This window comes from Hypanus sabinus, chromosome 2 (genome assembly GCF_030144855.1).
Source record: "Hypanus sabinus isolate sHypSab1 chromosome 2, sHypSab1.hap1, whole genome shotgun sequence".
Lineage (NCBI taxonomy): Eukaryota > Metazoa > Chordata > Chondrichthyes > Myliobatiformes > Dasyatidae > Hypanus > Hypanus sabinus.
This window is the reverse complement of record NC_082707.1, coordinates 115,993,854-116,006,184: the sequence shown is the minus strand read 5'-3', so window position 1 is coordinate 116,006,184 and position 12,331 is coordinate 115,993,854. Positions and strand designations below refer to the sequence as shown.

The following is a 12,331-nucleotide window of genomic DNA, read 5'->3' as shown; positions in this document are numbered from 1 at the left end:
TGTGTAAGCAGCAATGTCTCTCGTCCCATTACGCTGAGCACTGATGCTCCACAAGGCTATACCCACTGCTGATGCATGACTGTGTCGTAAGATCCAGCTCGAACCATGTCATCAAGTTTTCAGATGACACAACAGTGGTTGGCCTCATCAGGAATGATGATGAGATGGAGTATACAGAGGAAGTGGAGTGGCTGGTGGATTGGTGTGAGAAGAACAACTCAAGCCTGAACGTGGAGAAGACAAAGGAAATCATTGTGAGCTTCATACAAACCATCCTCTCCGTGAATACATGGCTCCTCCATAGAGAGAGTTAAGTGCACCAAGTTCCTGGGAGTTCACATCATGGATGATGCTCACCTGGTCCCTTAACATCACCTCCCTGAACAAGAAGGCACAGCAGTGCCTCCACTTTCTAAGAAGACTGAGGCAAGCAAGGGTCCCTCACCCCCATCTTAACTACATTTTACAGGAGTACCATTGAGAACATCCTGACAAGTTGCATCTTCATCTGGTCTGGGAGCAGGCAAGCATTAGATCAGAAGGTCCTACAAAGGACTGTGAGAACAGCTTGAGAAGATCATAGGAGTCTCCCTACCATCCATCAGGGATATTTATCAGGAACGCTGCATAGGCAGGGCCCTTTGCATCATTAAGGATCACACCCAGCCATCCAGCATCCTCTTTGACTTTTTACCATCAGGCAGGAAACTCTGATGCATAAAAGCAAGAATGGACAGGATGAGAAAGTTTCTTCCCGCAGATCATTAGGCTTCTGGACTCCTGGCCACATCATTTTCAAAGAGCCACTGGTTAATCTGTTCCATACCTAATGATATTTAATATTCATGCACTTTAGTTTGCTACTTATGTGTGATTCATCTGTAGATTTTATCCTTACCATAGTAAGTTATCGTGTATTATGTGTTATACACCCTGGTTCGAAGAAACATCTCATTTCGATATACATTATATGTGTTATGTACATGTATGTAGTTAAATGACAATAAACCTCACTTGTCACTTGTATATTGTAGAAGTTTGTTAGTGTGTTTGATAACAAGTCTCCTTAACCTCATAAGAAAGTGGCACACTTTCTGTATGATTGCGTCTTAAGTGCTGAATCCAGGACAGGAGACAGTCAGCCACTTGCTGACTCCTCTGTTGTATTTTGTAACTTCAAAGCATTAAATTAATTGCAAGAAAAAGAAGGGAGCCCAAGAGAACAGGTCTTAGTTTTACTTTTTATTACTTTAAGTGAGATGTACCCATATCACATGGTGGCATGATAACGCATAGCATTTACATACTTTTACAGACAATTCGCAATGCATTGCATAAACAACAAAGAAAGCTTAATCAAATGATATATTTGCAATATTACTCAAATACTACTGAAATATTAAATAGACAATACTTGTTTAGCCATGCTTAGCCATGAACTCCAACTCAACATAGAACGTATCTTAACTTATATGCACACAGTATAAACTATAATACAACTACTATACAGACATACAGCATAGTAATTTTTTTTGTAATTTATTTTTTATTGAAGTTCATCATCAAACAAACATTTCCATAAGATGTATTTCAGATATTGTACATATATATCATATGGTCATATATGCCACAAATCTCCACATAATATTTTTCTGAGGTATACACTTATAGAAGAGAGAAGAAAGGAAGAACAAGTGAAAGGAGAAAACTATGCACAAGTAGGGAGTGATCTTTTTTACAACGTATTCATTGATTTGTGAGAATAAAATCAGGCCTATGAGGTGTTATGTAGTTAAACCATTTTTCCCAGTATGAATCAAATTGTTCCAACATATAATTAACAGATGCTGTTATCTTCTCTATTTTGTAAATGTCCATTGTAATTTCCATCCATGCGTTTAAGGTTGGGCTCTCCTGTGATAACCATTCCCTTGTACGTGCCTTTTTACCAGCCACCAGCAGTATATTCATTAAATATTTATCTCTTTTCAACTATTCTTGAGGTATATACCCAAAATATATGGTCTTACTCTCTAAGGGTATTTCACATTTAAAGATGCCTTGTAGGGCATTGTGTATCCCACTCCAATAGTCTTTGATAATGGGGCATTCCCAGAAAATATGATAATGGTTTGCATTTTGATTCCCACAATTTCTCCAGCAAACAGGGACGTTACTATCATAATGGGATTTCTGAAAGGCTGTAATAAAATTTTTTATCAAGTTTTTCCATCCGAACTCCCTCCATTTCTGTGAACTGGTACACTTCCATTGATACCTCCATATAAATTTTCTCATTCAGGCCGAAAGATTTAACCGCTGTGAAGGATATCTTATTCTTTTGTGATATTGTCTTTCCTGACAAGGTAGGTTAATCTACTTGGCTGGTGAGACTTGTGGTTGTGAAAACAATCTCAGGTTTTGGGGTAATAACACACAAAAAGTGCTGGTGGAAGACAGCAGGCCAGGGAGCATCTATAAGGAGAAGCACTGTCAACGTTTCGGGCCGAGACCCTTCGTCAGATCTTGGGGTCTCCTCTGTGGTGCTTGTAGGAGTTGACTGAGACTGCAGGAAGTGATTCTGACAGCTCTGGACCCCTTTGTTTTTTTACTTATTCTCATTTCTGTATCTTGATCTTGGGAGGATCCATTTAGTTCACCGGAGTATTCTTTTATTAATCCTATTCTTCTCTTTATGATCTGATCTCTCCTCTTAGCTTCCTCGTCCACAACATCATCTGATGAATACTCTGTTGTTGTATCTCCTTTGATTCCTTTCTTTTTGGCCTTCCATTCATCCAGATGGGCTTTGGTCTTTGAGCCTACTTTTACAACTCCTAAGCAAACTGTATGTTTTTCCATCCAATGCACTCAGCAAAATTGGTACTTGTTTCTCATTGGCTATTCAATTTGCTTAAAATATTGTTCAGTTAGCACAATGTACATATTCTGGCTATCTATTGTGTAATCAAATGCATCAATCTTTCTGATGTAGCCAGCCATTTCTTTTTTTAATGATACTTACTGTTAATGAACCTGTGAATTCACCTGTTTTCTGCCTGTCTCTGACTGCTTTTGCAGAGAAAACACACTACGCTGCTTTCTTTTACTTAACTGTTTCTTGCTGTGCTTTTAAAAAAACTTGAATGTCCATTGTGCTTCAGTAGGTAGGTCACTATCTCAGGTTCATTTTAAAATACCTTGTCACCAGTGTTATGTTTTGTAACTCCAAAACATTAAATTAATTGCAAGAAAAAAGGTGGGAGCCCAAGAGAATGGGTCTTTATTTTGTTTTCTTTTACTTTAAATAGGAGCACCCATATCACATACTGGTATGAAGATGTATGCCATTTACATATTTTTACAGATAACTCGTAATGCATTATGTAAAAAACAAAGAATTCTTAATCAAACAATATATTTGCAATATTACTCAAATACTACTGAAATGCTAATTACTCAACACACTCCGCTGTTGATCCATCAATGTTGTTTGCTTATTTTCACCCTCCTTCTCCTTCCTGAAGTCAACAGCTATTTAGTTTTGCTGACGTTGAGTGTGAGGTTGTTGCAGCGCCACTCAACCAGGTGACCAATCTTGTTCTGGTGAGCTGACTCCTCACTACCTACCTGTGATTTGTCCAACAACGGTAGTGGCATTAGAGAATTAGAAGAGCAAGGCTTCAGGTTAAGCTTTAACACAAACTGCGAGAAAAGTATTAAGTAATAGTATATAAAGTTAGTACTTGAAAGTGGTGCAGAGGTAAAAACTCTGTCTTATTTTCTCATTATTGAAAGGAGGAGCAAGTCTGCTCCTGCCTTTTTTGTGTTTTAACGTAGGTCCCTTATAGAGTGAAGTATGAGAAATTGTATTAGGGAATAAACGAATGGACATGCAATTAGAATATTTCAAAGATTCAAAGGTCAAGATTAATGTCAGAGAAATGTATACAATATACATCCTGAAATGCTTTTGCTTTGCAAAACATCCATGAAAACAGAGAAGTGCCCCACAGAATGAACGACAGTTAAACATGAGAACCTCCAAGTCCCCCTCAGCTCCCCCCTCCCATGTGTAAGCGGCAGCGAGCAATGATCCCCCTCCCCTCTCACCACCAGCAAAAATAAACATGCACCAGTACAATCACCGAGCCCAAGCGTGAGCTAAGCGATAGCAAAGACACAGACCAAAGTCACCCCAAAAGCTTCGCATTTCATCCGAAGTTCGACAACCCACAGGTTCTCTCTTTCCCTGGCAAGGGAGAGGGAGGTGTCCCCCATATTCACAGCCAGCAGGAGACTTAACAACAACCCACTGGTTTACGATCTTAAAAGTCCATTTCATCCCTTTTTTCAAGCTCTGTGTCTGAAGATCGCAAAGCCCTCAGGTCATCAGGCCCACAGCGAAAGATTTTCTAGCCTCCCTGACGACACATGAGTCCCCGGCCATGACATCGACCCTCGATCCGCCTGTCTGACTTCCTGGAGCAGGTCACAAGAACCTGCTGGAAAATGGCAAGAGTAACAGTTTAAGGATGTGAGAAAATAGAAGGTATAGGCCACTCAGCCCCTTGAGCCTGCCCCACTATTAAATCAGAATCAGGTTTATTATCACCGGCAAGTGTCGTGAAATACGATGGTGGTGGACCTGCTTCAACTCCTATCCCGGTTCCTTACATCTATCAATTCCATGAGCTTTGAAATATGTATCCATTTCTTCTTCTAAATATTCCTGAGAAGTTAGCCTACACAGACCCCACCCCCGGGTAGAAAATCCCAGAGTTCACCACCCACTGCAAGAAGTTCCTACAAGCCTCTGGTTAAATGATGGTCCTTAACTTTGCAACTATATCCACTTGTTTGAGATGTTATGTGTAATTTAAAAAGAAGCTTTTGGTTTTGAAATGACAAAGACAGCTGTGCAAACAAACACTGCAGCAGTTTCTAAAACGAGCACAGAGGGAAGCAATAACAAGCATATGATAAGACAATCCTTCTGTTCAAAAAAACGTTTCCGGTAAATTTATTACCAAAGTACGTATATGTCACCATATACAACCCTGAGATTTATTTTCTTGTTGGCATTCACAGTCGATACAAAGAAACAACAAAAAACAAGCAAAATATTAATAAATAAGTAAGCAATAAAAATCGAGAACAAGAAATGAGAAGTCTCTGAAAGTAAGTCCATAGTTTGTGAAAGATTTTTTGCAAGAATGCACCAATGACAAACGCCAACATCCTGCATACAGTTTACAAAACTACTTCTTCTTCTTTTAAATATATCTCTACTGCTAATCTGTGTGCAATTGGAGCCCGTAATTTACATTTTGTGTTTGGGCCGAATGAGTGGTTTTGCATTCTCCGCAGGAATTTGACGTGGCCCAGGGTCAGGAGGTTCAGAATGGAGTGTGTGGCCATATGGCAGGGCACAAAGAATGATCAGCTCAATTTCTCACTGATCTCACTGATTAAAGCGTTGAGCAAGACTGTGATAGGCGAGGGCTCTGCAGTTCATGTTATATGTGTTTCTCCTCATGCTGTTGCCGTTTTGTATGATCTGATTGGAGCAGACAGGCTCTGCGGCCTGCAGTCAAATGAATGGCACAGCTCTATATTGAACTGAACTGAACATTCCTAGACTGGTTTTGTACTCTGTAGTTTGATGTTTAGTACTCTGTGTTATTCACTCATTTTTGTGACTTGCACGATTTGTTCTTTTTCTTTGTGTGTTGGATATTTGATGTTTTCTTTGAACAGGTTTCATGGTGTTTCTTTGTTTCGTGGCTGCCTACAGGAAGTCAAATCTCAGGGTTATGTACAACATACATACTTTGATAATAAATGTACTTTGACTTAAACTCTGTAATACCCACCCATATGACTAATTGCTCAGGGTGTTCGAATCAGCCATTAAAAATTCAAGATTCAAAAACTTTATTGTCATTCTAACCGTACATTAGCTCTGCAGGCAGAATGAGACAGCGTTTCCCAGGAGCAGTGCAATCATAACATAACAAACACAACACTAAATAATAAACATAACAATAAATAGTAAAACACAACAGCCACATATCAGTTTAAAACAAGTTATAAGTGTCCAGTGCAAGTTAAAAGTGTCCAAAGCAGAGTCAGGTAGAGCAGTTATTTAGCAGTCTGACTGCCTGTGGGAGGAAGCTGTTTAATAGCCTTGTGGTTTTAATTTTGATGCTCCTGTAATGTTTACCTGACGGCAGAAGAACATGGAGAGGGTGTGAGGGGTCTTTAACGATGTACCATGTCTTCTGAGGCATCGACTCTGAAAGAGGTCTTGGACTGAAGGTAGAGAGACCCCAATAACCTTCTCTGCTCCCCTAACCACCCTCTGCAAGGCTTTTTTGTCGGCAGCACTGCAGCTGGAGTACCAGGTTGTGATGCAAAAGGTCAGCACACTCTCAACCACGCCTCTGTATTAAGAGGTTAGTGGGGAGTGATGCTTGTTTAAGCTTCCTCAAAAAGTGCAATCTCTGCTGGGCTCGTTTCACAATCCCAGTGGTGTTCCTGGGCCAGGTGAGGTTGTCCGAGATCTGCACCCCAAGGAACTTGATGTTTTCCACTCTCTCCACTGTGGAGCCGCTGATGCTGATGGGTGTGTGCTCAGGCTGAGACATATCCTGAGATCTGTACCTTTGTAATATAGACAGGAGTACGCAGCAGGTAAATAAGGCTGATTTCCAACACCAGATAAGATCAAAAAAGGTTCCATATGGTTGTGGTTATATTTGTTTCATCAACTGAGTCCAAAGAACCATCCTCACTATCACAGTAAAAGACGGGTGTTTTTGATGTCTGAGTTTTGTCCATGGAAGCCTTTATTATATTGACATGAACTACCAAGTGTTCACCTATTTAGAGCTCATCAGTTAAGATGTGCTCCCATTGTGAATATGCAACTCCGTGGAATCACTTGTCCAAACCCAAAATATTGATATTATATTTAATCACCTACTTTTATTGTTGTACATGAATTATAAAAACTTAGTTTCTCACTTCTCATATCTGTGCTGAATAAAGACTGGTTACATCAACAACTCCTATCCTGTGTGGCTCATTCAGAATCAGAATCAGAATCAGACTTTAATCGCCAAGTACCTGTGCACATACAAGGAATTTACTTCCGGCAGATGTTGTCTCTCTGCTCATAACAATAATGATGATAAATATAAATGAAAATATAGATTATACATACAGGTAGTGCAATCCAAGTAATAGTTAGCCGACAGTTAACCGGCAGTTAACTGTTCAGCAAAGTGACCGCAGTAGGGAAAAAACTTCTCCAGTGCCTATTAGTCTTAGTCTGGAGGGATCTGAAGCGCCTACCAGACGGAAGCAGTTCAAACAGTCCGTGCGCAGGATGGGAGGAATCCTTTATGATGTTCCCTGCCCTCTTCTTCAACCTGGAAGAGTACAAGTCCACAATAGAGGGCAGAGAGGCTCCAATGATGCGCTCGGCTGTCCTCACTGTGCGCTGTAGTCTGGTTCTATCCTGCTTGGTGGCGGCTCCAAACCACACAGTGATGGAGGTGCACAGGACAGACTCAATGACTGCAGTATAGAACTGCAGCAACAATTCCTGAGGCAAACCATATTTCCTCAAGAGCCGCAGGAAGTACATCCGCTGCTGGGCCTTCTTCAGGATGGAGCTGATGTTCTGCTCCCTCTTCAGATCCTGAGAGATGGTGGTTCCCAGGAACCTGAAGTTCTCCACGGTGGACACAGGGCTGCCGAGGACTGTGAGGGGGGACATAACGGGGGGATGTCTCCTGAAATCCACTATCATCTCCTTTGTCTTGAGCGTGTTCAGCTCCAGATTGTTCCGACTGCACCAGAGCGCCAGTTGGTCCACCTGCTGTCGATATACAGACTCATCACTGTTCTGGATGAGTCCGATGACGGTGGTGACGTCTGCAAACTTCAAAAGCTTCACATAGGGGTTGGAGGAGGTGCAGTCATTGGTGTAGAGGGAGAACAGCAGTGGAGAGAGGACACACCCCTGGGGGGGCGGCGGTGTTGGTGATTCGAGTATCCGAGGTGACCTGTCCCATCCTTGCCTGCTGACTTCTGTTGGTCAGGAAGCTGTAAATCCAATTGCAGAGGTCAGGTGGCACAGTGAGGTGAGACAATTTGGAGCAGAGGGTATGAGGGACGATGGTGTTAAACGCTGAACTGAAATCCACAAACAGCATCCGAGCATAGGTCCCAGGACGATCCAGATGTTGCAGGATATAGTGCAGTCCCAGGTTGACTGCATCGTCTACTGACCTATTTGCCCGGTAGGCAAACTGCAGGGGGTCCAGCAGGCTGCTGGTGAGGGTCTTCAGTTGGTTCAACACCAAGCGTTCAAAAGGATTTCATGACCACAGATGTCAATGCGACAGGTCTGTAGTCATTCGAAGTCTTTGTTGTCCAAGATGGCACTAGCAATATATGGCAAAGTTTTGTGGGCAGCTCACAAGACTGCTAACTATTCTACTAATTATACTTCATCTGGTCTTCGATCACTGCAGTCCACAGCCTGTAATATCCCTTTGATTTTGAACCATCTAAATGATGTAGCATTTTTATGATCTCCTAAACGATTCAGCGAACTGGACTCTTGAGAATACAGGTATGGCAGTCATGGCAATGACCATTGCTGGAGCAAACTCCGTGACAGGTCGCAAGCCAATTAAGATATCCATTAATCACCGACTAAAGCATCAAGGAAGGTTGAGACATTGAAGTGAACGTAGAAGGTAAGCCAGAGTTCACTGCCAACTGCCTTCCCTTTGATTGCTGCTGAGAAGGAGTCTGTGAGTGGCCTACCTCTGTGTGGCAGGTGGGTAGGCCTCCCTGTCTTGTGTGGTATCCCTCTCTTTTGATGAATGTTGTTCACATCAAAGGATGGTATCATGGTTCTGCGTTTATGGATTGGACTATTGCGTTTATGGACTGTGCACTTATTCAAACTTAGAGTTTTATATTGAGTTTTTTTAAATCACCTGTTCCTTTGCCGTTTCGTTGTGCAAGCGGAGAGTGCTTTGGGGTTAACATTCTGTTGTATTTTGTTAGCTTTTGTGTGGGGGAGGGTTTTTTGAAGGGGTCGATGTTCCTGTTCCATTTAGTGCAGGGGAAGGGGTTTTTGGGGGTTGATAATCAAGGATGCCATTTTTTTGTGGGGTGGGGGTTGATAGTTCTCTCTGAACATCTTTCATGGCTATCTGGAGAAGACAAATTTCAGAGTTGTATATGGATACGTGCTTTAATAATAAATGAACCATTGAACCTTTAAGCTTTAGGCTGTAGGTCACACAAGTGCCTACAACATTATGATCAAAAAGCAGATTCTAAATTTACACTAATTTACAGCAGTTGAAAAATGATCAAAATGTGGACACTTCCTTTTGAAGAGCACATATGAAGTCAGAACACAGAAATGTTAGTACTTACATGTCACAAGATATTAAACCTGATTCTGCTTCTGACTATGAGCAGCAAGTAATAACTTCTTGAATGGAGGATGAATAAGTGGAAAAGAACTCACAGAATAGGGTTAAACACTACAGAATAGTACCATCGAATAGCAAAAAAATGTTCTTGCTGAAATCTAAATAAAACAGACTACAACTCAGCTGGTCAGGGAGCATTTGTGGAAAAAGAAACATTCTAATCAAAATCCCATAGTATCTGAAACAAAGTATCACAATTATTGGATTTTAGAAAAGTTAGGGGTGATTTTATTGAGCATAAAGGATCTTTTCAAAGTACAACAGGGTAGATGTTGAGATGCTTCCAATAGCAGCAGATCTCAAACAAGGCGACATAGTTATGAGATAAGGAGTCAGTCATATAAAACTAAGGTGAATAAGAATTTCTTCTCGCAGACAATGGCACCAAGCACAGAGGGTTTTAGAGCTAAATCACTAGAATCATTTACAGAGGATGGCAATTAAATTTTTGAAAGGTAATTGTATTAACTATCAATGTTCCCTCGGAGCTGCATGGGTGCACAGCAGTAGCCTTTGTCGCCACATAGCTATTCATTCTAAATATTCATAACAGCATTTTACAAAAAGAAATTTAAAGTGCCGTGCAGTTCTCAGGCGGTGGAGAGCTTCCCTGCTCAGAGTAATGGTTGGTCAGTGCAGCTGTAAAAAAAGTTAGAGGGAATGTTGCTGACCATATTAACCATAGTTAATTCAAACCCATGAGCTGCTGTATTTTCTTGGAGCACTGCTGGCACTGCTGGCACTGCTTGCCCAGCTGAGTCTGGTAACGGCCTGCTCCTCGAGCTATCCCAGCTCCATGTTAGAATGGTGAGAGCCCTGAAGCAATAGAGTTTTGGTTCTGTTTTGTTTTCAGAGGAATGGAAAATTTCCAAATAAAAGCCTTGCAGTAACTATACAAACATAACTTCTACATTAAAAAAAATCATTTTCCATATAAAACCCAATTGGCAGTGCAAAACTGTGTACCGGTGCCTATCTTCTGTCTATATTCTATTAGCTGCAGTGTTTTTTGCTTCTCCTAAATTATAAATAGCAATGAAAACTCTCTCTCTCACATAATCAAGACCAATGAGCTTTGAGGTTGTTCATGATCCCAATAATCACATCAAGAACCTGGTAACTCTCTGCAATTGTGAATGTTTCTTCCCCATAAGCAAGTTCTGATATTATTTTTCCAAGGGCCTTCATTGCTAAGAGTAATTCTGGAAGGTGACAATTTTCTTCTGAAGTACCGCTTGTGAACAACTACTTGGAGAGTCAGGAGCTGTAATATCTATGTGTTTTTATCTTCCTTTAGTCCTGAAGTTACCATCTCTTTCAAATATTCTAAGTAACAGGTGATCTAAAAAGGAATCTTTCCAAAGAATAATCTGTTGAATGCATAAGTGTGGAAGCAAAAAAAAAGGCTTTACATTCATTTCCAGTTCTCTTTTCATTTAAAAATTTCAACTACATCTCTAAGTATTTATTGCTAAGTTAGTAAACAATTCCAGTTGTCCTCATTATCCAAATCTCTAAAATTTGGCATTTCCATATCTACGTCTTATGCAGAACCAAAATAGCTTTGATCAAAAGAAAACCTGCAGAACAGTACATATACATGACAAACCCATGCCTCATATAATTACTGTAAGTCTTTGATGTCCTAACAGCACACACTGTAAAGCTAAATCAATATCCTGCTTGCTTCTCTATTTTTAAGTATCCTGCTTGGTTAACTACAGTTTGTAAGCCTTTTAATCCAAGACTCTTTTCTGATCTTTCACCTTTAACGGTTAACACTATTTAGGATGAGTTTCTTAACTCAATTGTTGACATTTCCCAAACCATGCCACGTTCACTTCATTGATTAAAAAATCAGCTTGCAGTTATTAATAAATTACTAAGCCAAAAATAACACTGTAGGACCAAGATACAAAACTACTGCAGGAACAACATGTAATGTTCTGACAAGTCACACACAACTTTGAAAAAGTATAGCTTTTGCTAACCACACCAAAGTGCTTAAGCAAACAAGCATGTTTGTTTTTGTGGGCAAAACCAGTTTAACACGTTATCTTTATCTCTTTAATACATTTGCATCATGCCACTAATTTATGCCTGTAGAATACTTTACCTTAATGTGTTTCTCTCTAATAAACTATCTCTGATGCACTGCAATTCATCAAGGCCATCATCTTGGCTCACAGAGTTTACTGCAGAAACGTGAAAGTTTGAAATGACCAAGGAACTGCTGAGAGGGAGATTAGAAACAGGAAGGATGACATAGCCCATTTTGAAGCTTGAACATACAGACAGCTTCTCTGTCTGACGAATGATACAAATATTAGCCCAGAGCACAAACCTGTGGAATCCATCTTCAAATTTCCTCAGCTGCCATTTCAAAAGTGTGATTCAACCCCAAGTTAAGGAACCCATTCTTTCTTATGATATTTTAAACATTCCCCAGTAAATTGTCAAATGCACAAATAAAAGCTTAAACAAATAATACAATAAATAGAAAAGGGCTATTTAATGTTTTCTTCAGCTCTGCTCATAGACTGGAATGACTGCCAGCATTGTTAATACAGTGAATTGAAATTCATTCAGTTGACTGAGTTCAGTGTTACCATGTATATGTTCTATTCTGAAAGCTTCAAGTGAACAAGGAATTCCATTGCACAGTGGTGTTTATGACAATGAATTAATATCAAGTTTATGATAACCAGCTATGGGTGAGCTGAAAAGCAGCCTTTAGAGTGGGAGGATTTGTCTTTGCTGGTAATAAAATAACTAGGCCCGGAACACACGCATTCTCACGATTC

The 12,331-nt window shown here is 40.4% G+C and overlaps 1 long non-coding RNA gene across 1 annotated transcript in view; it reads right to left on the bottom strand.

Annotated features, from left to right (window-relative positions):
• Positions 1 to 1,273: 1,273 nt before the first annotated feature.
• LOC132382621 (uncharacterized) overlaps positions 1,274 to 12,331 on the bottom strand; it is a 98,123-nt gene continuing 87,065 nt past the window's right edge. The window contains exon 3 of the long non-coding RNA XR_009508429.1: positions 1,274 to 4,505. This is a non-coding gene — a long non-coding RNA (uncharacterized LOC132382621). The remainder of the gene's footprint in view (positions 4,506 to 12,331) is intronic.